This window comes from Gorilla gorilla, chromosome 2, assembly GCF_029281585.2.
Source record: "Gorilla gorilla gorilla isolate KB3781 chromosome 2, NHGRI_mGorGor1-v2.1_pri, whole genome shotgun sequence".
In the NCBI taxonomy this organism is placed as follows: domain Eukaryota; kingdom Metazoa; phylum Chordata; class Mammalia; order Primates; family Hominidae; genus Gorilla; species Gorilla gorilla.
Genome location: NC_086017.1, coordinates 81177038 through 81203747, shown reverse-complemented (window position 1 = coordinate 81203747; position 26710 = coordinate 81177038). Strand labels below are relative to the sequence as shown.

The window sequence follows — 26710 nt, the reverse complement described above, 5'->3', positions numbered from 1 at the left end:
TGTGGTGGAGGAGTCAAATGTGCCTCCAGAGTGTTTGGCCCCATTGGCTAGGCGTGTGGTGGTAGCATTCACTGAGGGAAGGCCCAAGGAAGAAGAACCAGATTGGCGGAGAAGAGGGTGCTGAAGAAGGTTGTAGATCATGGAGAGCCAATGTCACAGGCAGACTGCTTGGAAATGGGAACTGTTTGAGAAGAAGGGAGGGTGCACTCTGCCAAATGCAGCCTATGGATCAAACAAAAGGGACTGAAAACTTAATGACTTTGGCAACAGAGGTTTCAGTGGCATGGTGTGGGCTGCAGGATGTTTAGAAGATGAATAAGTGGAGGCAGGGAGTATAGCAGCTCTTTCCAGAAGTTTCTGAAAGGGAGGAGAGAGTAGGGGGCTATGAGACTGTGAAAAGAATTTTTGTTTCATCACTGAACAGAGATTATAAAGTCACACCAGAATCTTTCTTTTCAGTTTCATTTAAATTTTTTTTTTAAATTTCAGAACTATGAATTCTGAATTCATAGTTAGCATAGTAGTTAGTAGCAACTTAGAGGCTTTGGGAATTTAGCATAGAAGTTTCTAGAAGCAGGCAAATGAAAGCACACAGCAGGCTCGATCATATATTTATGACAGAAATCTTTAAGGAGAAGACCCCCAAACAACAACAAAGATAACCCTTATTGTGGTGGTATAGGGGCTTTTGGTGTAAAGAGAGTCAACCCCACACAGCTCAAAAAGCTCTGAGGCCATTGTGGGTGTAAGGTGTGCAATGGTTATTTGAAAATGTGTGTGTTTGACAAAGATTTCTATCAAAAAAAAGTTGTGGCAGTAAAGCGGTCAAGTGGTTTTCTAGAAAATTTCAGTTAATGGCAAAATCACGACTTCCAGTACAACTATAGGGAACAGAGTCACTTTGAAATGTTTCTGCCCTCTTTGGGGTACCCTGTAATTCTATTCTGTTTATGAATGTCCTCCTCATCCCTGAATTTGTGTGTGCTTTCCTAATGGAACACATCTTTACGCTCAGTAACCATATTAATTTATGGTGTATTTTGGTATTCCAAGAAGTGAAAAATGGGGAGTTAATACGACTTCTCTTTGTTTTACTCTGAAGAGGTTTTTACTACCAGGACCTTGACATCTTCCACCTTAGTTTATCTTTAAGTTATCTTTAACTGGAACCATTTTGTCCATTAGCTCTATTCTAATCACCTCTCAGAATAGTCAGATTTACAAGCAACACATGACAGAGAAAACATAAAAAAATCAGCCAGCTTCTCCTGACATTCAACAGCAGCCCACGTCTAAATAGTGAAAAAGTTTATTTGCTTTTTCTGAAGATGTGCTAAGTGATTTTGCAGTTAGAGTGGTACGGCCTTCTAGCACTTAGGCCTGCATTTATTAAATAAATGTGTTCTCTAACTCAAGTGTTAAGTGTGTATTATGAAACCTCAAAGCCAATTTCGGTGATTGCAATGTGCAAATATTTTTAAAATTATGTAATTAAATAAGACTTGGCCTGCAAGGTCCACCAAAGTAATTTATTAATTGAATAGTCTGATTTAATTGTATGTTATTTTCGTTTATTCAGGGAAGTGCCTGCATCTCTTGCAGAGATAGGAGCCTCTTGTATGCCTGTCACTGGAGGTACAGAGGTCCCCTCCAAGAAATCTTTAGCACCCAATTAAATATTAACCAAGAAGAGGGGACTTGTTCCTTCTGTCCCTGAAACTATTTTCATGTCTGAGTCCGGCGATTTTAAAGGAAAAAGAAGGAAAAAAAAAAAAAAAAAAACCTTGCTGGGTAGAATTATTTGTAATTCATTTTGTTTATCACTATATTATTTAAAAATGACTTACTCTTCTTAATTGTACCAGTGTACAGGGTTATATAAAGTGTGTGTATAAAAAGAAAAGCCCCTTTAATTCAGTGTTAGCTACATCTAACTATGGCTAAAGCCACGCTGTATCTGTTTCCTTAAAATGTCATTTTAAAGGTATTGTGGTTTTGGAGCAGCAGCTGTGACTGAAAAGTATGTAAACTAAGCTGTTCTTGCTCATATCATTTTTATATTCTTATGTCAGACCAGAAGGCTGCTTTAAATTTATTTTTCATTGTGTATTAGTTCTAGAGCCCGGTTTTTTTTCTTCCTCAGGAACATATGTTCTTTGGGACATGTTATACTCAGACACTTAAGAAAATAACAATTGTGTCGGGGGGGACAGGTACCAAAATAGTTTCTTACTTGAGTATTGTATTTGGGGGAAGATTAATCAAAAAAAAAATTAACTCTCACAAAGTAGAATTTTGGGGCCTAGCATCTGTGTTTTAGGAAATGAAAGAATTCAGGCATACTGTACTAAGTCACGTGAAAGGCAGTAACTTTTAGAAGCCCAAATTGCTTTCCCAAAAGGAAAATATTTTTTGTTGCTATTAAATATAGTTTATATTGCTACTTCAGAACTTTTTTTTTTCCAGTGGGGCCATTTACTTAAATTCTTAGTTAATATTTCTGTATAGAAACGTCTTTGTCTCCAGAGCCTGCCTGTGCGAATTCCCATTTAATATGCGGTTGTGGATAAGTATTTATTCATTCCATGTGGTACTCCACACCTGATCAAGTGACAGCGTGGCGTCATGTCAGCCAGCAAAATGTTTGAGTGACTTTTGAGTAATGGTGGCATAGAAGGTAGAGGGGGTTGAAGGAAATAATAATGGGAATTTTTTTCCTTTCCTATATATTTTAGCATGTATAATGCTTCAACTCTCTGGTGGAAATTTGGAACACAGGATAGTAAAATATTCCTTTTCCTAGAGGGTAGTAAAAGTGGAGTAGAAAGTAGGAGCTGTTAGAATTTCCATGATAAATATAATTTGATTACATATGTTGGGGTGGGTTCCCTCTGAGCTGAGGATTTTACTTTGAGAGTTGTTTCACAATGGTATATTTCTTTCCAGTTTTCAGAAGCAAATTTAGCCTTAAGAATTTGCCCTGGCCAGGTGCAGTGGCTCATGCTTGAAATCCCAGCACTTTGGGAGGCTGAGGTGGGCGGATCACGAGGTTAGGAAATCGAGACCATCCTGGTTAACATGGTAAAACCCCGTTTCTACTAAAATACAAAAAATTAGCTGGGCATGGTGGCAGGCGCCTGTAGTCCCAGCTACTCAGGAGGCTGAGATAGGAGAATCACTTGAACCTGGGAGGCGAAGGTTGCCGTGAGCTGAGATCGCACCACTGTGCTCCAGCCTGGCGACAGAGCAAGACTCCATCTCAAAAAAAAAAAAAAAAGAATATGCCCTGAGAAGATTCTGTTGACTTGCCTCATTTGTACAGGCCTACATCCGGGTGCCCCAAGTGAGGGAAGTAATTGGGGAGGAAGGCAGCTCTCTGGTGGATCCACTGTTGTGCTTGTCCCAGCCCCTCTGTCTCTTGCTGGGCCCCACGTGGGCCCTGGGTAGTGGCATTCTCTAGGGCATTAGCTGGCCCTGGTGGTCCTTGCATCTAGCCTTGGAAAGGGACCTATCAGAGCATCTGAGGTGACGGTCAGAATAGTTCCCAGGTACAGCACAGCTGTGGTCATCCCGATGGCCACTAGCTCTAGCTCTGGAGCAGGGCTCTGGGAAACCCTCACCATGCCGTGGAGGAGGCAGGAAAGTCCAGGGTTCTGGTCAAAGGTGTGTTCAGGAGGCTTGGGGGCAAGGGCTGTTTCCCAGCAAGTACACAAGTATTTCAGCATTTTAGCACCTTGTTCAGGCGACCCGTCTGTAGCAATTAAACACCATCCCTGAGTACCCCACCTTGTACCAGTGACGAGCCTGGATCTGGAGAAGAGAAGGGGCTTCCCATATCCTAGATGAGATACCGGTGGGTCCAGGAGCAGAGTCGCCCGCTCTTGCCTCCTAATGAAATGATCTCTCCACTTCACTTTGCTGCCTCTTAACGGAAGTATGAAAATGTCTCCTTTTCCACTTACTTCAAACCAGAGTTGGTTAAAAGAATTTTCCTATGAACAAAACTAAGAGGCAAATAGAAGATACCTGGGGCCTGGAAGTGAAGGACTTCATAGGAGAAAGTAAAGCTTGTTCAAGTCCAGCTTCAGATGCAATGGGCTGGCACAGTCTGTGGGACATTCATGACTTCTCCTTCTGTTCTCTGGCCTCTTTGCTGTTCACAGGATCCTCCTCTTAAATCTCCTCTTAACATGACTGATGTTTCCAGGGGCCATATTCTGTAGCCATTGCTTTTCTCTATGAATTGGGAGTCACAGGCTTGAGTTCCTGCTTTCGTCCCCACCACCTGTGTGACCTTGGTCACACAGAGTCCCCTCCCAGAGGAGTGGCTTGCCTGGACCTCTCAGAGGCACATTTTAGGTCTAAAATATTTGCTGTTCTCTCTCATTCAAGATTTTCCCCACCCATGCCTTATGCCTTCCACTTAGTAGTCTGGGTCACGCAACTGAGGCAGAAAAAAAGTCTGAATTTTGATGAAGAGATTGTCACAGTTTATCCCAAATCTGTTCTCAGGGGACATCCTTGTCTTTTTTTTTATTGGCAAAACTTGGTCAGGGAATTTCTGCTTAAATGAACCTACCACTTCCCATTTTGAATCAGGTTTGTGCTTGCTATCATTATTAATAGGAGTATTAATTTCTGTTGCTGATAAAGCGCCCTGGTGTGGCTGGAAAGTGGTTCTGTGCCTTTTCCCCACCCAAGTGAAGAAGGACATGAAAGGTTGTACGGTGTGGAAAGTGCCTTAGCAATTAAATAAAAGGCTGGTTCATATAAAGGGGCTTGTTTCTATATGGAAAATATGAGCTTTTTCTTTTCTTTTTCTTTCTTTCTTTCTTTCTTTTTTTTTTTTTACATGGACCAGGTGTGGATTAGTTCACTGAACCTTTTACCCAGCCTTATTCCCACTTGTAATTCTTCTGAGGCATAGTTCAGCCAAGTCAAAGAAACATGTTATTAAAGGTGAGCTGAAAGGCATTTAAAAAATAAACAAACTGTTTAAGATCCTAAATCAGTAACAGAATCTATATGCACAGACTTGAAAAGTACAAGAAAATGTCTTTCAATGTCTTTTGGTTCCAGGCTGGATTCTCCTCCCGCCTTCTTTGAATATCTCCCCAAAGTCTTTTTTGGTAGTTGGTGGGACAGGCAGCCCCAAGGCTAACCTTGGCTTGTAGCTTTTTTGTAACTAATGACTTGCCTCCACTGAGGTAGGTGAGACCCCAATCTTACACCTACAATTCTCCAACTACTATTGAGGGGAAAAAAATAAGTACTTTGATTTTATTTTAGCACTAGGTTCTTAAGAAGTTTAAAATCTGATATACATTCTCTTTTATTTTTCCAGCCTGTAGCATGGCAGACAGCCATATATATATATATATATATATATATATATATATATATATATATTTTTTTTTTTTTTAGACGGAGTCTTGCTCTGTCACCAGGCTGGAGTGCAGTGGCATTATCTCGGCTCACTGTAATCCCCACCTCCTGGGTTCAAGTGATTCTCCTGCCTCAGCCTCCCGAGTAGCTGGGATTACAGGCTCGCGCCACCACACGCAGCTAATTTTTGTACTTTTAGTAGAGATGGGTTTCACCATGATGGCCAGGATGGTCTCAATCTCCTGACCTCGAGATCCGCCCACCTCAGCCTCCTAAAGTTCTGGGATTACAGGCATGTGCCACCATGCCTGGCCAGCCAGCTATTGTTAAGAACTTGTAGAGATGGTAGAAATGAGGTGTAGCATGTTTTAGATTTATTTAAGTTATATCATCCCTGATCATAATAACGGCGGCCATCATTTCTTTGAGCATTCACTTTGTGCCATACACTATTCTAAGTACATATTCATGTCAATGCATTTATTCTACAAAAGCAAATAATGCACTGTAATGGAGCCCATTTTATGGATGAGAACACTGAGGGACAGAGAGCTTAGGTAACTTGCCTAAGCTCACAAGGTCAGTCAGCACCAGAGCTAATTTGAACTTGGGCACTTGAATCCATGCTTGTAAATTCTGAACTATTCTAGTCTAAAGTATACTGTATAGTACTATATTCTGTAATACTTAGTTTTAGGTGAGGCAGCCCAAGGATGCATTAAGAAATACAGATACTCGACTGGGCACAGTGGCTCATGCCTGTAATCCCAGCACTTTGGGAGGCCGAGGTGGGCGGATCATGAGGTCAGGAGATCGAGACCATCCTGGCTAACACGGTGAAACCCCGTCTCTACTAAAAATACAAAAAATTAGCCGGGCGTGGTGGCTGGTGCCTGTAGTCCCAGCTACTCGGGAGACTGAGGCAGGAGAATGGCGTGAACCCGGGAGGCGGAGCTTGCAGTAAGCAGAGATAGCGCCACTGCACTCCAGCCTGGGCGAGAGTGCCAGACTCTGTCTCAAAAAAAAAAAAGGAAAAGATGCAGATACTCGTTCTGTACAACCTCAGCCTTGCCTTTATAAAAATTATTTCCTAACTTTCAAAACTTGTTTGTTTTTGTTGTTTTTGATAGCCTGTTTTCAGCCAATGAATAGGTAGATATCAATCACTTGCAGCCTGTTGTACTGCTTTTTAAAGAATTATCTTGGCCGGGCGCGGTGGCTCACGCCTGTAATCCCAGCACTTTGGGAGGCAGAGGCGGGCGGATCATGAGGTCAGGAGATCGAGACCATCCTGGCTAACACAGTGAAACCCCGTCTCTACTAAAAATACCAAAAATTAGCTGGGCGTGGTGGCGGGCGCCTGTAGTCCCAGCTACTCTGGAGGCTGAGGCAGGAGAATGGCATGAATCCGGGAGGCGGAGCTTGCAGTGAGCCGAGATTGCGCCACTGCACTCCAGCCTGGGCGGCACAGCGAGACTCCATCTCAAAAAAAAAAAAAAAAAAAAAAAGAATTAAAGTTTCATTGTGATTGTGCAATTGTACAAAGACATTCACTTATTTTATTTTATTTTTGAGACAGGGTTTCACTCTGTCACCCAGGCTGGAGTGCAGTGGCACGATCTCAGCTCACTGCAGCCTCTTCCTCCCTGGTTCAAACAATTCTTCCACCTCAGCCTCCTGAGTACCTGGGACTACAGGCAAGCACCACCATGCCCAGCTAATTTTTTTTGTTTTTTTTTGGTAGAGATAAGGTTTCACCATGTTGGCCAGGCTGGCCTTGAACTCCTGACCTCAAGTGTGATCACCCGCCTTGGCCTCCCAGAGTGCTGGGTTTACAGGCATGAGCCACCGTGCCTGGCCTATTCCCCCATTATTAAACAGTGTCTCACTTTATTGCCCAGGCTATTGTGCGGCAGCACCATGCTAGCTCACTGCAGCCTTGAATTCCTGGGCTCAAGCAATCCTCCTGCCTCACCCTCCTGAAATAGCTGGCATTGCAGGTGTGAGCCACTGAGCCTAGCTTATTCTCTCATTTTTAAAGTAATTTCAAATAGCAGAAGCAGGGAAGGAGAGGCATTTTAGGAGTTCATCTTTCTGGTCCACCTTTAATGAAGTAAGCAGCTCCTTCCAAGGGGAGCTTGAAGCCTGAATTCTTCGTAGTGAACACAGTACTCTTTTCAGAAACTTATACTTAGCTTAAAAAAATTATCAATACCTCCACCCTGCTGCCTTATATGATAGAAAAGGAGATGGGTTCAGCAACAGCTTCCTCTAGCACACTTGATTACCTTTCTTTCGCTGAAGTCCATATGCTGAGCTTGTTGAACTCATCTGCCTTGTTCAGCCATTCTTGTTTTAGGAGTGTTAACTTTCCTTTTGGGAAAGAAGCAGCATATGCGTACACACTTGCCAGGCTTCTATTAAGTGTCCCTTCACCTTTAGCAAGCCCTTGGTGGACTCAGGGGAGCTTTATAGTTATTATTAACATAACAGCCTATAAGTTGGGCTTCTTTCTAGTGAAGGAGCCAAGAGGGAGGGCCCCGCCTGGTTTTAAATTACGTAGGCTTTTCTAAATGTGTTTCTAATGGGAGCTAGAGAGGTGGTGAGCTTTGGGGAAGCCTCGCCTTGGGTCATAGTTGAGTGTAGAAGGGAGCTGGGATCTGCAGATATCAGGGAATTTAGGAAGAGAGGCATGGGAAAGGAAATGGGATGAAAAGGTGCCAGGAAAAGTTGCCTCATCATTTCGCACTTTGGTGGTGGCCAAAAGGTAAGTTTCTACTTTGAGATCACTCTCAGGCCCTGTGGGCACAGAGCTGCCAAGTTTCTCAGTTTAAGGACTAATAAAGTCGGGATGTGGGTAATTCTGGGAGACTGGGTAATTTGAGGGGAAGGATTGTTGGAGGTCTTTCCGGCTCTACTGACAATGTACATGGGTTCATTCTTGAGATGAGCGTGTCCATAATAAAATCTAGCTGTAGAGCCATTCAAGGTCTTCTCTGTGTGCACCAGCATGCTAGCCATTTTACGTACAACAGTAGGAACAGAGTAGCTGGAATAAGATACAGGAATGTTTTTGTTCCACTTATACACTGATTAGCGTTATTCACTCGTTCTGTATTTACTGAACACCTACCCTGCGTAGCCGCTGCTCTGTACTGGGATACAGCAAGCAAGAGGCCTGCACAGTGGCTCATGCCTGTAATCCCAGCACTTTGGGAGGCAAAGGCAGGATGATCACTTGAACCCAGGAATTCGACACCAGCCTGGGCAACATAGTGAGACCTTGTCCCTACAAAAAATTGAAAAAACTAGTGAGGCATGGTGGCACGTGCCTCTAGACCCAGCTACTGAGGAGGCTGAGGTGGGAGAATCGCTTGAGTCTAGTAGTTAGTTCCAGGCTGCAGTGAGTCATGATCGTGCCACTGCACTGCACTCCAGCTTGGGCAACAGAGTGAGACCATGTCTCAAAAACAAAAAACAAACAAACAAAAAAAAAGTGGGAGGGGGATGCAAATCAGATAAAATCCCTGCCTTCATGGAGTATATGTTCTGATATTTTTGTCATAAACTGAAATTAATACGACTTATCTGTTGCCTAAACTTTTGCCCAGAACAACCAAACAGAATCAGTTCAGCTGCAGTGGGAACCGCCAAGAGCCAGATGTGGCCATGAGAGGAATATCTTTGAGAGCCTGTCATCTGGCTCCAGCTGTGTTAACCTAGGCCTGGTAGGCAGCCATGAGTTGTGTCTGCCAACTGGTGGCCAGACACTAGTGCAGGCTTAAACAATTAGCAGAATTCCTCATCCGGTGCCTGGATTCACTGTGTGTGTCCTACAGACAATCGCTGCTGCCCAAACCAGGGGACTCTGGGCAGAAACGCCCAGAAGAGAACCAAAAGTTAGCCCCTTGAGAAACCAGTCAAAGTCTCATCCCGGAACATGGAGAGGGAGGCAGGAATCGGGGAAGACCAGCAACAGTGAGAAAACAGAAGTAAACCAGACGTGGCCCTCTGCCTGGCAGACCTTAATTCTGACTGAGAACTCTTGCCTGATAGAGAACGTCTGCCTCCAGCATGCCCCTGCAGAAAAGCAAAGAGTAGAGTTTGCCTGTGAAGAAATTTTTTTTCAGTTATTATTTTTTACATTGTTGCCCTTTGGTGAGAATCATTTATGATGCTTTATTGGTTTTACCCAAACTGAGATTTCCATGAAAAGTATTCATTCCCACCTTTTGGAAGCAATTAGATCCCCACAAACAGGCTGTAACTTTCAAATGTCTGTTATATCTGCCTTCAAAAATAAGTATATAAGTAAATGCTTCAGCCTGCCTGCATGTGGAAGATTTTTTATAAACTGTAGAGTTGCTGGTTTAATGTACCAGGCAAGTCCTGCTAGCACACGGGAAAATAATAGATTCTGATCATCCATTGTCCAGCATGTTTCTAATACCACAGTAGTTGCTCAGTAAATGTTTGTAGACTGAGCTGAATAAGGAAGAATTCCAGTGAATGTGCTGACTTGCAAGAATGGTAATTAAAAATTAGTGCAGTCATTTCAAATCATAAATTGGGGAAACAACCCACCATTTAGTGCCCCCCAAAAGTAAAAGTTCTAATTGGAATAAGCTTAGGATTTTTTTTTATGTCCACATCTAAAGTCTGATGATAACAGAAAGCACAAGATGGCAGAGATTAAGGTTTTCAGGGAGACTGCTCTTGAGGCTGAACAGATATGTCCATGTGAGAATATCTTCATCATGGTGAGGTTCTTGGTGGTATTTCAAAGAAGTCCCACTCTGAACAGATAACAACGACAACAAAATCATTGAAGTGGGGAAAATTCAAAAGATGCTAGTTTATGTGTCAAAATCAACTTTTGCATTCTAACTGCATTGTGTAAATTTGCTATGCAGGAAACATAAGTGAAGCCATTTGGTTTTGTGGCATTGGTGTGGGTTGGCTCAGGGGGTGGGGATAAGGTTGAGGCATTGATATAGTAAGAGGAGAGCCAGATGGTTGTATTACACATCTTTTGTGTTCTTGTTTGCTTCTTAAAGCAGTTGCAGAATTTTGCCCTTGGCGATATTTTCTTCGTGCCTGTGTGTTCTGCTATGAATTTACTTTTGTCAGAGTACTTTGAAAGAAAAGCCTTGCTCAGAAAAAAAAAAAAATTACGTTATAAACTTGTGAAGTCAACAGTGTGTTCATAAAAATATTTTTTAAATGTTAAGTATGTTAGTAAATAGTTGAGAGAATCAGCTTTTCTTTTTTCTTAGCGCAGTGATTTCGACCATATTTTATATTAATTCAGGGAAAGAATTTTTGCAAAATTATGAATGTGCAATTGGTGATGGATGGATGGATCGAGATGGATAGATGAGTAGACAGATACATGGAACAGATACATTGTTATTCCAGTAGGGATGAGGCCTATCTGATTAGAGATTTAACTTTTTCCATTACTTACAGCAAGCCCTCAGGTTGTGGTTAACCTCTTGTGTTTTATCAGCAAACGTAACTTGGTAGTAAGTTGAGTGAGAGTGCGTTAGGGTAGGTTGGTGAGTTTTCGTTGACATTTGTTAGAATTGCTGTTACACCACCATTGAAATTTATATGTATTGCCTACTAAAAGGAAATTCTGTTTTGCAGTCACCAGTGGCAAGGGATATTTAAGATGTTCTAATGCATGTAAGGGGTGATATTTTATCACCAAATGCTTTTAATAAAGAGTTGCTTTGGAGCTGTCCCCCCCTCACCCACACACACACACACACACACACACACACACACACACACATTGTGGTAGAATGCTTCAGAATAATTTAATGTCCTTTTTACAGTTCCAGTTTATTTTTTTTTTCCTTTCCTCAAATCAGAGAAGAGCAAATGTGTAGGATCCTTGGGCGACAGTTTATTCTCCTGTTGTGCGCAGATTTCCAGTTTTAGTTGGAACCTGCAGTCCCTGATGAGAAAACAGGAAACTTAAGTCCTAACCTTATTGAAATCTCTGCCGGGTTTAGTCACAAGTCTGAGGCAACTCCTTCCAATAATGAAGCCATTGTACACATCGTATCTGATCAGTTCTTGAAATGTTTTAGTAGGTCTATCTTACAACATTATAAGAAGATAATCAGCAGCCTTAGAAGGTCCCCATCTGGACTGTAGAGTTCTTTTACTGAAAGATGTTTTGCCTTTTTGAGATAGCTCTCGCGTTTCATCATCTGTTCCGCCGAGATGAAGTGCATATGAAAAGTCAGTGACTCTGAATCCATCTGTTGTTATTATTTTCCACTGATAATTGGCTTGAACAATGAAATGTCTGTGTCTGCAGCCTTTGAAACTGTATACCCTGTTTATTTTCTGGAGGTCTCACTGCAACTATGCCCCCCCCATCTTTCCCCCTGCATTTTCTCTGAAGCTTACAGCGAGTGGCGCTTGTGTGAGGATGACATCTTTGACTCTGTGCATCAGTATGTGTCACTCAGCATCTAAAGCTTGCATATGGATTTTTGTCACAATCCCTGTGTCTGTGCCGTTCGCTCCCGAATCCGGCGCTCTTTCAGCAAGGAGCTTAGCTGGGCCACAATGCATGGATCCCTTACCTGGATTGTCGTCTTTATTTCACCGTCCTCATTAAAATATTAATTTAGGGTACAGTATCTAATACCTATGGAATTAGATACTACCTATAATTGTATAATATATTCAGTTGTATCCAGGTTTGCATGATACAGAGCATTAATATTGGATTCCACTAACATCACCTCCATTAGCTTACTCAACCAGTATGAGATATAGATGAGCTGGGAAGCATAACTGCCCTCAAAACTGCCAAAACAGTCATTAGAAGCTCCATGGGGATGGACAGAGGCTTTCTCACAGTGATATAGTGATTAAATTTTGTTCTATGGTTTATTTGCAGCAAGGTTAGATCACTATTGTCTATGGACCTGGGTTATCTAACACCTTGTTTGGAAGGTCATTTCAAGGCAAAAGGGTGGACAAAATCAGCGTCTTCAGTTTCTGTGGGCACCCCGCTTAGAGAACCTGTGTTTCATTCTCTGGGTCTTTGGGTATCTTTTTATTTTATTTGCCTTTTCTCCATGTTATGCCATAATAATGTTTGAAGTGAGTTTTGGGTTTGTTGGTTTGTTTGTGAAAATATTTTAAAACTTTTCGGTGATCTTCACCTTTTACAGTAGAATGATTTGGCCAGAAAACAGTTTTGTGTTAATAAATTAAAATTGCTTTTGAAATAGAAAGCTGCCCTATTTCCCTTGGCTAGGATAATCACAGCATTCTCGAAGGCTGTGAAGGATCTGTGACCTATCCTTTTTAGTTCAAATACAGTAATAATATGTACACATCCTATAGCACAGCCCTGCTGGATTTGGCCCCAGAGTTCTGTATGGCATTAGTAAGTAGTAGATGAACATAATCTTATTTATGTTTCAATCAAAATCATTTAATACTGCAAAAGTTATTAAAAAATAATTAAGTTACTAAGACCAACATGTAGCTGGAACATAGAATAAGAGGTCAGTGTGAGTTGATTCCATAAGCTGAGAAAAGTCGGTAGTGAATTCCTAACTGGCATGTTTTTCCTCTTGCTTAAATTCCTGGGTTGTAAGGACAAATTATGTTGAGGTATGGCATATTTTCTGCCGAAATGGAGAAAATTGTTGACTGTAATTATGTTATTTAATTGAAATTATAAGTGGTTGAGGCCACTCAGTTAAAAGCATCTTTTCTAATATGGGGGTAATGTTTTTAAATGAGTGGTCATGGATTGGTGACATTTGAAAGGCAGGCATTTGGGATATATTTTTGGAAAACTCGAATTATTTTCCTTAAATGATTAGTGAACTAGAGAATATAGTTAAGTAGCGTTTTTTTTTTTTTTGGCTTATTCTCTTTAATTAGATATGCTTGAATGTATTATGTGTGAGTATATATGCACATATATATGTGTGTATATGTGTATATATTTTTATATGTACACTTTATATGCATATATCAAACAGATCTTTGTAGGTACAGAGTCACAAGTATCAACTTACAATGTGACAAAGCAGAGAAACGAGACGTATATCTGACAATTGTGACTAAACAAACCGATTGTTTAAAGCTCGTTGAATGTTAAAGATTGAAATGCAACCCATAGTAGAACTGCAGGGATGGGTATACTACAAGTTCTTTTTGGAGTAGCTGGAGATACAACAATAGCACTCCCCCCGCCCCACGAGTGAGTTCTTAATTACTAATGAATACAATTCATTTTAATTGTTATTATAGCAACATAACATTTAACTGTCTCCTGTTTAGTGGTGTCCCCTGGAATAGGCAGTGTCTCCTGTCAGAGTGAGGACAGGTAGAAGGCACAGCGGGCGTCTGATTGAGCCAGTTATTCATTTGCTGAGTGTTTGTGTTTATGCAAAGGGGCCTCTTCCTGCATATTTAATCTAGAGTAAGGCAGTGGCTTTTGTTGTGTTTAGCCCACATACCTTCAGTCCTTCCTCACACTGCCGCCAGCCTGGGAGCCCTGAGAGCCAGCAGGCTTCCAAGCGCCTGTAGTTTCTCCCTTACAAACTCTCAACTTTCTTCCGTTGTGTGAAAATTGCCTCTCCCGCCCCAAAGCTTTGCCTCCTCACCATGAACGGGTAAGTGTGTGCGAAGCCAAGGCTGACACTTTTGTTTCATTTTACTAATGTTGAGAGGGTACTTTACTGCCCTTCTGAGTGCCTCCTGAAAGCAGTCCTGGTTCCTGGGCCGTTGTCAGCTTCTGGCTGCATTGAAATAGACAAGTACAGGTGCCTCTTAGGAAATGTGGCTGAATTTTGGACTCGCAGAGAAAGGCTCGTGAGGACTAGGGGGAATTAAAAAGAAAAGAGAGAGAGAGAGCAGCTTTATTATTCTTTGTCCTAACAAATCCTGTTTTGTAACTATCCTGCAGATAATGCTGCCATTGTTTGCTAAAAGCCTTCAAACAGTGTCTAAGACTGAACTGTAAGAAAACAGAAACTCTGCCGCTGTATTGTCTATACCCGGGCCAGGGTCCTCCCCGAAGGTCTGTGCCGGAATAGGAAAGGTTTTCTTCTGTGGAAATCGAATCGTCTCTTCATTGATATTAATAGCACACTAGAGATGTTGGCCATGATGCTCAGAGAGGCGGTCGGGAGGGAAGGAAATCTGATCTTGCTGGGGGGAAAATGACAGCCTCTTGGCCCCACGGTGGAGGAGACATCATCCAGGCTCAGTGTGCATAATGGCATCCTGGCTTAACTGTTTGCTCTAGGAATTTTAATCTTGAGCTGTTTGTTTTACTATCTGGGGTCTTGCTATTTTTTGTTCCTGTACTGTCTTTAGAAAGCACCATATTCAGGGGCTAATCCAGTCTTTTTTTAAAGTGAATTTTTAAAAACAGACTCAGAGAAATTCATGTAGTGTACACTTAGATCATTCTGGGGTATGATGGGGGTATTCTGCTTTCTTTTTGAGGGTAGAGTGTTATTTCAAAAATAAGTTGCCACAGTTAACAAGGGTGAACCATCCAAGGAAGATATGTCCTGTGTGAAGATATTTCAGGGTGTGGGAATTATGTCCAGGCTCTAAAAGAAGGAGTTTTCATGACCAGTTAACTGTTGCCTCTGTTTGAGTAACTCTTTTCAACAGAAGAGTGTGCTGTTCCCCCGCAGGTTGGAAACTGTGAGAATTTAAATAAAATTTCATCAACCTTATTAAAATATGTAGGGACTTGTGTCTTCTTGGGTACAAATCAGTCTAGAGACTTAGAAGCATTTATTAACAGTGAGGCTGCTGAAGGTTTTTAATAACAAAATTACAAATACTCTATCTAATTGTAAGTATATGACTTTTATACTTGGTTTTTAAGGGGAAAAATACTTTTTTTTGAGGCAAAGTAACTCCGTCAGAGCACCTTCTGTGATTAGTGCTATTGTATTCTTAAATTTTGATTGATAGAGATAATAGTTTTCACTTAAAAATACAGACAGGTACTTTAACTTTCCATGACAATAGCTATTTGCATTTCTTTTATCTTTTTGTTTAACATTTGTGGGGGTTGGGATGGATTTGATTATTAACTCTTATTGCACACTAAAGGTGAATCTAAAACAAAGGCTTTGTTAGAGCTTCAAAGGGAAAACAGCAAATATTGTTTTTAGGTTTCAACATTTAAAGGCTGTTAAAGGATACCTATAAAATATTTTCACATGACCACGGCCAGGGTTTTCCTTTTCTGTAAGGTAGGAGAGAGTCATTTTTCCAAATGAGATGGGCCGATGTGGAGTGAGTGGGGGGCTGCCAGCCTGAAGTACTTTCATGGGCAAGCATCGACTGGGGTTTACTGCACCACGTGGCTTAATGTATAATATTTTAGGTTTTTGCCCTACTAGAATGGACTCCAAAGTTAGGTACTATGATCTGATGAGGGCCCCAGAGGATGAGGAGAAAGGAAGTAAAATGTTACTTGCAGGGATAGGAGAGAGATTTGAAGAATGGTGGATTCAAAGTCGCACATTTCTTTGATAGAGACAAGTAAAAGAAGTGTAGTGTTTGTGAAGCTGCAAGCCTGGGTAGCGTCCAAGTTTGCCTCTGGTCTCAGAGACCCCGGCTGCACAGCAGCTTCTTCCTTCCTTTTCTTTCTTGTTTCCTTGCTTTATTCTTTTCCTTTCTTTTTCCCCTCTGTTTTTCTCTATTTTTTCCTTTCTCCCCTTTTTCCGTTTTTATTTTCTTCTTTTCTTTCTTCATTCCCCACCTTCCCCACTTTTTTTTCTTTTCTTTTTTGAAATCTTACTCAGTATTTGAAGTCTTAAGGGCATAGAACAAACTTTGAGATTGATTTTGGAGTAGATTTTCTTCACTATAGAAAATACAGTGACCCTTGTCTTATGTTTTTCAATAGTCAAATATATGTTGATGTCCTTATATTTTCTAAGAAGTCATTGAAAAACAACATATTAAAGCCCACGGAAGATAAGATTCCCTATTTAAAGAGGCAGCAAACTCTTGGAAATTGGCCTATTTGGACCAGTTTTTGCAAATGAGTACAGGCCATTTGATTGGAGGATTTGGGGGTATGGGAAGTTTGAACCATGTTCCTTCCTCAGTTTCCTAGTAAGAAAGTGTCCTCTAGCCATAGACCTACTGAACTGCCCCCCCCCCAATCACCACCCAGGGGCTTGCTTTGCTCATCTTTGCATCTTTATTAAGACTGGTACACAATAGGTTCTCAGCCAGTATTGGGTAGGCGGAAGATTGAGATGAACTATGTTGGGCATACTTCAGAGTTGATTTTGCACAATTATATAAAATGAAATATAATGCAGAAATCTTAATGCAGATAATTTATTTTAGCTGTCAAGAAAGGGAAGGGGGAAATACTATAAATGGGAAAAAAAGAGCTGATACTCTTCATTTTCAGTTTTATGAAATGAGATTGCACCTCCACATTTACCTGCAACTCAGTTCCAAGTAGGACATACTAGTGGACACCGTGTATTATATGTCACACAGATTAAATTAAGGGCAAAATATATCCATAGAAAGTATGATATTGAAACACTACAATAATCTGAGGGTTCTGTAGAATAGCAGTCCTAATTAGGGAGGAGGGGTGGTTGGGGAGGTAGAGAAAGAGGAATGTACATTTAGTGTCTCACCCTAGAGTTCGCAGTAGAAATTTGGTGTCCTGGACATGGTTTTTGTGGTCACTGTGTAGCTTCAGGTAAATGATACTGTTGCAATCAATAGTGAAGAGGCCACGGAACAATTCTGGTGTTCACAGGATCTTAACTGTTACAGAGAATGACATAAAGGAAAATAAGTAATTTCTGTTTACCGTATCCTTGGCTCACTTTTAAAACCTAAAACCAGTAGGAAACTTAAAAAAGAAAGAGAAAAAGAAAAAAAAACGCAATTCGTATGGAGACAGCATTTTTTAAAAGAAGACAAGTGGGCTGGAGGGGAATGTATTTCTTTTATCTTTATCTTTTTTTTTTTTTTTTTTTTTTTACATAAAAGCTTTGCATAATCATTTAATTTTAGTTTTGGTGCTTGTGCTGCCAGTAAGCATACAGGTAAATAGTTGATCTATTTGATAAGTAAAAGTGATTTAAAGAAAATAGCAAATATAGTATTGGAAAAGGAAGTTTTATGCTTTGGAAAAAATGAAATGCATATTTTTCTGCTAGTTGTTGGTTTCCAATTCTTCTAAGCTAGTAATGAGGCAGACTCGGGCCCCAGTACTAGCCCTAATTTTCTTGTCTATTATATTGACACATTTCATTTACTTTAGCATGATGGCAAACAGCTGTTGAACTATTAATCTTTTCTCAGCAAAACTAGAAAAATGTCTTTTAGATTACTTTGTTAATGTTATACCTTCTCTAAAAATGAAAATCAACAGAAATAAATTAATGAGTGGCCAATCATGCATGTGCACCAAAATTTATGGAACTTCAAAATGGAGAAAGATAGAGATTATATCCCACTGCCAATTTCTTATGTATAAGTGAAAATTAAATGTAGTCAGTTTCGTATTGTTTTAGTATTTATAAATTGGACGGTCAGTTGTATAATTTTGTTGTAATTCTTTCCCCAGTATCCCTAGGGGAAAAAAATGATACTTGTTAAATCTGAGGCTGAATCAGCTTCTATTTTTGTTCTGTGTTCACTTACACACTATACTGTGTGGATAGGTGAGTAGAAAAACAGGTCTAGTGTTTACCTGAAAATGTTCCGCAGGTTCAAATGCAGCACTGGAGATAACTTTATTCGAAGTAGGCATTTTCAGCAGTTTTTTAAAAAAATTAAATTTTAATGAGGTCCAGTTGTTTGCCAGGCCTATATGATAGCAAATCTCATCTGCATTGCAAAGTCTAATACTATAGGTCTGACTGCCAAACATGCAAAAATAGACACAGCTCAATAGATAAACATATAAATTAGTTTACAGTGCATGTATTGGAGAACATCTCAAGTAAAAAGGAGAGAGGAAAAGGCATTCTTGCTTTGAATTGAGTAGGATCTGCCAAAGTTCACTTGCTTTACATTTAAGATTTGATGAGTGGTAGATGTAGAAATTTCTGCGTGCGCTTTGTATCTACTGAGCTCTGATTTGTGTAGAGTGGGGCTCTGCAGATCTTAGCTCTACCTTGAGGACCTGACCATCTTTGCTCTGTTTTTCTTTCTTATCATCGCTTGCCCTGAAATAGACTTCTTACCACTGGAGAAACCAATCTTGGGGACATACATCAGCAGTAAAGCACACGATTTTCATTTTCAATTTGAATTGTTTTGTGTAAAAACAAAAAGGTTTTGGTCAGGCTGCAAAATAGTAATTTTAAGTCCCAGAGCTAGGGTTTTCCCCCACCCAAATGGTGAAAATTTATGGTGAAAACCTCCAATTTCCTCTTACAGTAAACATGAAAATTATGATTTCACTCAGAGCCTGCATCTTTTTCCAATCTTAATGGCAAGAATCTGCATACACTTGCTTGTGGAAATGTCATAAATTGGCCTCGGATCAATTCCTCAAAGATAGTACACACCAAAGTGCCACTTTCAAATTTTTAGCCCTCGTGAAATAAGATTTTCCTCTTCTCAATGATGTTTGCCTTTCCACATTCAGGGCTGACAGCAGAGGGATAAGCAGGGATATATTCCTATAAAATTAAACCACTTCATTACATGCTATTCTGAAGAGTGAGCAAAAAGATATTAACATTTTAGTAAAATGATGATATGATTTCGCCACCTTAAAAATTATATGAGCATTTGGTCAATGGATATGGAATGAATCCTGTACCCTCTTAGTAACTTGATCTAAATTAATAAACAAATGTTTTTCTTTTCACTCGTGCCATATGTTGATCCCAGTTACATGGGCAGAAAGAGGCAGCTTGTAATGTTTCTTAAAGGATTAAATACTGTTTTGCATACGGGAGTATGCAGATGCAGGAGTAGGATGTGGGGTAAAATGTGTTCCATGGTTTCTTTGTGTTTTAGGAAGCTTGATTTCAATTGTTTGTTTCATGTGACATGAACCCTTTTTATTTAACTTAGTAGCTCCGGTGGGTACATGGTAAGAGAAAAACATTCTGTGAACAGCTTTCGCCAGCAATTAACTCCCTGCCCCTCCCCAAAGTGAAAATGGTGCTGCTTTCATTCATTTTGAAAGGTCCGAAGTGGCAGAAAGCATCTTGTCTACAAGACCTAACTCTCTTCCAAAAGGGGAAAAAAATAAGTCTCTGCTTTAATGAAATAAGAGATGTTGTGGATATTAACCAAACAGAGACACGTTCAAGTGGCAGTCTGGTTTCCAAAAACAGAGGCCTATGAGTCAAATATTATTCTACATGAAAATAAATTGATAGACAACAAGATGAGAAAAAGTTGATACACAACATTTGAAATGTTTCACCTTGACTTTTCCCCACCAAGTCGATTTTGTTGTCTTGAAGAGCTCAAAGGCATATGGTCCAGATAAGTAGAGATTCTTGGGACTTGTTTTTATTAACCCTGAAAGTCATTTGCCATTAAATAGAATTGAGTTCTTTTGTTGTTTTCCTTGTGTCTGTCCTTGGCAGAGGTGGTTGCTACTTCTCTTGACATTCAGATTTTGATGTTCTCTTTTGTTTTCAGGGTAAGACGTGACCTTTTGAGGTGACTATAACTGAAGATTGCTTTACAGAAGCCAAAAAAGGTAAATGCAAATGTGATTAGTGAAGTTATATCCAGGGCTGTGTCTTTTGCCTTCCAGGCATTTTAATTCAGTTGCTTTTTGGTCTGTATTTGTCAAATAAATATGTATTTATTTGCGTGTAAGGACATATGTGGTGTATTTTTGGAGGTCCTAAGAAAAATGGTTGCCCTTAAGAAATGGTCTACAGGTTCACATTTCCCCCTCAAATATTATCAAACTCTTCTCTGTTTGTTGAAGCTGAACTTATTTTTATTTTTTAAATTTATTTTTTTCTTGTTGACTTGGTAGGTTTAAAGTTAGAAAGGAATATTCACATCACAAAAGTGGTGATTCATAAAATTAACTTGCTGCAAACAAGAGTAACGCATGTCAGTATTGTGTGCTGAAGTGGTGTCATCCAATTGATGTTCATCTGGCGGCTTTATAATCACCTTCTTTCAGAAATTAACAGTCAGGCACCATAGCAACACGCCACATTGATGTAACTGCTGAGCAGTGTGGGGCATATCCCTGTAATGTCAGCATTAGGCTGCCTTGTTCTCTTGACCTTGCTTGAAAATCAAATGAGTACTTGATTTTAAAATTAGAAGTTTTCAGAGAGACTAATGTAGCTTAATGAATTAAAGCCAAATTTAATTTTCTCAAATTCGCTTTTGGGAGGGGGAATGAAAAAGTACTCCGGTTAAAATGGTTATGGATGCTACATATTTACTTGATTTCAAAAGTACCTCTCTGATAAAGGCAATGATCATCTTACATAAGATGATCCTGCCGGTCGTTTTAACATCTGATATTTCTCAAGCAGTAGCATCTTTGTTTCATTTAGAATTTTTGGCCTTTAATAGTTCCATTTGATTTAGTAGATTTGTGTCTGTCTAAAAACAGGTTACCTGCCAGCATGGTTGAACAAAGCCTTTGCTCAGATTTTACTAAAGTTTATATATTTGTCAGATATAGACTTATTATTGAGTTGAACAGAGTTTTTTGTGGAACTTTTCATAATGTGAAGAATCTTTGATCAGTTTTTGATAAATCTCACCTGGGGCTTGGGGGGGTTCTAGAATGCATATATATAAAGGATATGGATTTGTTTTTGTAGTTGCATTCTGGCACATTTAATTTGGTCTAGAAAAATCAGACTTGCATCATTTCACCATCTATATTGTTTAAATGAAACCTTTGCAGGATCTACCTAATTGTATTTCAGAGAGAACAAACATACGTTTCAGATGTTTCGGCATGGAAGGAATTGATTCCCAACCAGTAATTGGGATTGTCAGGCCACAGCAAGACACTTCCCTTTGCTGAGGCTCAATTTTCTTTTTCTTTTTCTTTTTTTCTTTTTTTCTTTTTTTTTTCTTTTTGAGACGGAGTTTCGCTCTGTTGCCCAGGCTGGAGTGCAGTGGCGGGATCTCGGCTCACTGCAACCTCTGCCTCCCGGGTTCAAGTGATTCTCCTGCCCCACCCTCCCGAGTAGCTGGGATTACAGGCAGTCGCCATCATACCCAGCTAATTTTTGTGTTTTTAGGAGAGACAGGGTTTCACCATGTTGGTCAGGCTGGTCTCAAACTCCTGACCTCGTGATCCGCCCACCTCGGCCTCCCAAAGTGTTGGGATTACAGGCGTGAGCCACGGCTCCCGGCCTCAGTTTTCTAATCTTTAAAAGGAAGACATTAATCTATATCAAGGGTCTGCAAACTTTTTCTGTCAAGAGCCACATAGTAAATATTTTCTACTTGTGGGGGCATTCAGCCTCTGTTGCAGCTACTCAGCAAGGTGGTAATTTGCTGTCTCCTGGTCTCTATAATCTCACAGAGTGATCTCAATCCAAGATGCTCCTCATGCAAAGTGGTGCCACATGTCTAACTCATCTCCTACTGTTAGCAGAGGTTTCTGGCAAAGCTAAAAATTATGATTAAACAGGCCAGGCATGGTGGCTCATGTCTGTAATCCCTGCACTTTGGGAGGCTGAGGCGAGTGGATCACCTGAGGTCAGGAGTTCGAGACCAACCTGGTGAAACATGGTGAAACCCTGTCTCTACTAAAAATACAAAAATTAGCTGGGTGTGGTGGCGGGCACCTGTGATCCCAGCTACTCGGGAGGCTGAGCCAGGAGAATCACTTAAACCCGGGAGGCAGAGGTTGCAGTGAACTGAGATCGCACCACTGTTCTGCAGGCTGGGAGACAGAAGGAGACTCTGTCTGAAAAAAAAAAAAAAAAAAAAAAAAAAAATTAAAGCTGAAAAAGTGGTAGAAAAGATGAAAAGTTTAGCTTGAGAGTTGCCTTATCCATACAGCTCCAAATATAACCTTCACTGATGGGTTTTCATTTGTTGTTTTTTTTTTTTTTTTTTTTTTTTGTAATCACCTGTAAACATGAATTATTTTTCTTCTGATTCAATATTTTTATAATGTCCATTCTTTCACCTGTTACCTGAAAATGGAAATGCAGTCACCATCCCACCCCAAATTCTGTAATATTATTGAAAGTTAAAAATATCATAGGTCAAGGGAAAAATTGGAAAGAAATGTTTCTAGAAATTTGTCATTGGCATTGCCTGAGAAAAACAGTCTATATTACAAAAAAATGCTTTCTTCATAATCACTATCAAGTGCATGATCTATGGGATTATTTAATATCATGCAAATAAGGCCCCCCTTGTAAAATTACTTGATCATAAAAGTATTTTATATGCTCAGTCTCTATGTTGTTCTCTACTTTCAGCTTTTTTTGTTGTCTTTGTTTTTGTTCTATATACATTGTCTTAGTCTGTTTGGTGTTGCTATAAAGGAATACCTGGGGCTGGGTAATTTATAAAGAAAAGAATTTTATTTGGCTCATAATTCTGCAGACTGTGCAAGAAACATGTGCCAGTACCTACTTCTAGTAAGGACCTTAGGAAGCTTCCAGTCATGGCAAAAGGGGGTTTGGAACAGGCATGTCACATGACAAGAGAAAAAGGAAGCTTGGAGGGAAGGGGAGCCAGGCTCTTTTTAACAACCAGATTTGTCATGAACTAATAGAGCAAGAACTCAGTCATTACTCTGGGGAGGACACTAGCCATTCGTGAGAGATCAGCCCCCATGATCCAAACACCTTCTATTGGCCCCTCCTCTGACATTGGGGATCAGATTTCAAGATGAGATTTGGAGGGGACAGATTTCCAAAGTATATCATACATCATCTTCAGTATTCCTATTCCAAGTGAACATTTCATTACTTAACACTTTTTTTTTCTTTTACAGTATCCATTCCATCTGTGTTTTGATGCTAATTTCAAATTTTGGGGAGAAATAAGTTAGGGTATATAGACTTAAGTAATAAATGTAATTTTTACCTTTGAACAAGGTGAAAGATCTTTCAAAGACTAATTTGTATATATCTTGATCTCTTATCTAGAAAGAAATAAAAGGTTTGTTGGAAATATACAATTTAAAAAGATGTTTCAAGTGAATATAGTGGTTAGCGTTTCTTCCTGATGAATAAGCCTTAAATGAGGAGAAGACCTTGCCATCCAGCAATGAACAAAAAAATCAGCATCATCTTTCACACTGCAAGAAGCATGTAGACTTCAGGTGCCAGGAGCTTCTCAGTAAATACCACGCCTCAAATTTGAAACCTGGGAATTATTAACAGTCAGTATAGATGCACAGAAATATGCCTACAAAGGTACTATGGGAATATCTGATTATATACATAAAAGTCGCCAGGCAAATTCAGAAAACCAGATGAAGCCATTTTGAAAATTTGGATTCTATGGTCTGAAGAGTCATAAATAACAGTCGTCATACTCGGTAGTGATATAACAATTTTCTTCCAACTAGATCTGAGTGCTTTACAAAATGGGTCTGGTTGCTGGCATTCCTAAGAGGTAGCTGGCAATTCTTATAATCCCCACTTTACAGACTGGAAAAATGGTCCCGTTGATGATAAATAGTTTACCCAAGGTCATCCAGAATGTCAAGATGGAAGCTAAAGAGGGATGCACTGGTCACAATTATACAGATGTCATTCTATTATGGTTGCTTTGGTTTGGTGATCTAATAAAGGTTTCTGTGGCGTTTTTCCCTGCCTCCCCTCACCATTGACAATTTACCCACATGCATTTGCTTAAAATTCAAATCCAATTTGTAAAATTCATCATCTTATATTCAATTCTGAATGGCATTGAGAGTTGAAGATAATCATCAAGGCCATATAGATTACAACTAAAATGGTTAGTTTTAAACATTAGGCATCTCCAAGCTTCACATTTTGTGTATTGGTTCAGTTTTTTTTTAAAGTCAGGTTATTTGAGAGAAAATTAAAAAACAATCAAAAGGAAGTTTAATCATTGCAATTTTCCCCCCACCCCATCCCTAATTTAAGGTGTTTTATGTTAGATGAAGGAACTATAAATGCATCCTTGTAGATAACATTCATTGTGTCTTACCTATTATAAATTATTTCTTGGTGAAAAATAAAGCTAAAATGCTATTCAGTTATTTGAAATATAAGTTCCTTTAAAAATGTATATGTGAGTGATTTGAACATTTACCTAATGACACAGCAATTCTGAGCTAAACCAATTCAAAACTACCTTTTTAGAGTATTTAGCATTTGAATTATGTGACCGTTAATTAAGGAAGTTGTTATGAAGACACTGTAAGCAGTCGTTACTGAGTTACCAGATGACTGCATTGGCTGGAATGTGATCAGTCAATTCAGTTAAGCATTGAAATGCTCCCTGATCCCCCGTACACACATACAGTACACTCATGCCTGGGTTGTAACCGTCAGGGTAAAGACTAGGCTGGTGTAACAAAGAGACCCCAACTTAAAATGGCTTAAATAAAATAGAAGTCTACTTCTCTCGTGAAACAACCAGACCAATGTAGCTTGTGTGGGCAGATCTTTCCGTCTGTGCTCTCCTCCCTTGGGGCTTTGTCTTTATCATAGGGTTGAAGCTATGTTGTTGCCGCACTATGGAGATGTCCAAAGCAAGCAATTTTCTTTTAATCAAAAGAGTTAAACATTGTATACATCCCACTCATTGTCACTTAACTGGTAAGATTGTGGTCATAAGGCCCAGCAAACTTTGAGGGCTGCTGGGAAATGTCTCTACCTAGGTGGCCAGGAGCCTGGGGAAAATTGACAAACAGATTTAAGGGGACAAGTAGAATACAAGTACTTCATTGATTCAGTTGCTCCAATCTAGTAATTTCATTAATTCATTCATACATACAGATGTATGTACATAAATACATATATTAATTCTTACTGCAGATGTTTATTGGTGGGTGTGTGCTAGGTGCTGAGATTATAGCACCGTGTAAGAAGGACATGGTCTCTGTCCTCACAGAGTTGATAGTCTAGAGGGGCAGGCATACATGAATGACGATGATGATGATGGGTGTTAGGAAGGGCAATTGTTGGTTGATTTGAGAAGTGTTCTAAAACAAGGAGTCCAGGGTGTCGGGAATTTTGTGTTTTAGCATCGTATGGAAGTTATGTGAGATTAACTTGATTTCCTTATATGCTGTTGTGAATGTTATCAGGCATGTTAATTTTTTGTTAACAGAATTACTGAGATATAATTCACATACAATACACTTCACCCATTTAAGGTGTACTGACTTTTCAATAGTTCTTAATGTGTTCAGAGTTGCAACCATCTAGTTCAGTTTTAGAATATTTCATCGCTTAAGAAAAAACCCTGGTAACTATTAGCACTTACACTGTGTTCTGCCCTCCACCCATCCCCTGATAACAACAAATATACATTCTGTTTGTATAGATTTATTTAGTCTGGATGTTTCATAGAAATGGAATCCCACATCCTTTTGTGACTGGATTCTTTCACTTAGCAAAATGTTTTCAAGATTCATCTAGGCATTTAAAATTTTTAACTGTCTTAAAACCTCATGAGTTCTTATTTTTAAATCTAAGAGAATGGTTGCTTGAAATATTCTTACAAGGGACAGAACTGGGGAAAAATTACTGTTTTTTATGCTGTGTGTATTTCCATAGACTGACATGGCCTCTAAACAGTTAAACGTCAGAATTTAAATGTTTGCATTTTAAGTTAGCTGTTTTTAAACATTGTTAGCCATAATGCTAAACTAAGTTACTCTGTAAACAAGAGCTGTCTCTCTTGAATGTTAGTTTCAAAGAAAAAAAATTTCTTAAATATTGATTTCCAGAGAAATATGCTCAATAGAGTTCGTTTTCAAGCAGAAGTCACTTGTTGAAATGTACATGAAGGCATATTTAGTAGTAAAGACAATATTTGCAGCAATTATCAAATAACCATATTTTGCACAGTGAACAATGAAAAATACAAAACCAATTAGCAAATGGTTTTATCTATCTTTTTTTTTTTTTAAGAAATGGGGTCTGGCTGTGTTGCCCAGGCAGGATTACAGTGGCTGTTCATAGGTGTGATCAGAGCTTACTGCAGCCCCGAACTCCTGGGCTTGAGGGATCTTCCTGCCTCAGCCTCCTGAATAGCTTGGACTGTAGGCTCACACCACTGAACTACTGTATCCATATATTTTTTAAATGATGTTTTTGCTGTCCTATCTGCCAAAGGCACAAATATTCCAGCTGCTCACCTTGAG

The 26710-nt window shown here is 39.7% G+C and overlaps 1 protein-coding gene and 1 long non-coding RNA gene across 20 annotated transcripts in view; one reads left to right on the top strand and one right to left on the bottom strand.

Annotated features, from left to right (window-relative positions):
• Nucleotides 1-26710, top strand: part of FOXP1 (forkhead box P1) — a 630459-nt gene that overhangs the window by 263869 nt on the left and 339880 nt on the right. For 15 of the 17 annotated variants that reach the window (XM_004035886.5, XM_019023994.4, XM_063703907.1 and 12 more), the window contains one exon: nucleotides 20050-20110. The gene's annotated coding sequence lies outside the window, so the exon portion shown is untranslated. Of the gene's footprint in view, nucleotides 1-13823; nucleotides 14046-20049; nucleotides 20111-26710 lie in introns of those variants that run through there. The other 2 variants (XM_055383382.2, XM_055383387.2) reach the window with 2 other exon arrangements.
• The window catches only part of LOC109026313 (uncharacterized), a 61700-nt gene that overhangs the window by 31506 nt on the left and 3484 nt on the right, over nucleotides 1-26710 (bottom strand). The window contains exons 2-4 of one of the 3 annotated variants that reach the window (XR_002005315.4): nucleotides 23449-23506; nucleotides 17067-17199; nucleotides 14037-14251 (exon numbers count right to left, since the gene is read on the bottom strand). This is a non-coding gene — a long non-coding RNA (uncharacterized lncRNA). Of the gene's footprint in view, nucleotides 1-14036; nucleotides 14252-17066; nucleotides 17200-23448; nucleotides 23520-26710 lie in introns of those variants that run through there. The other 2 variants (XR_002005314.4, XR_008678541.2) reach the window with 2 other exon arrangements.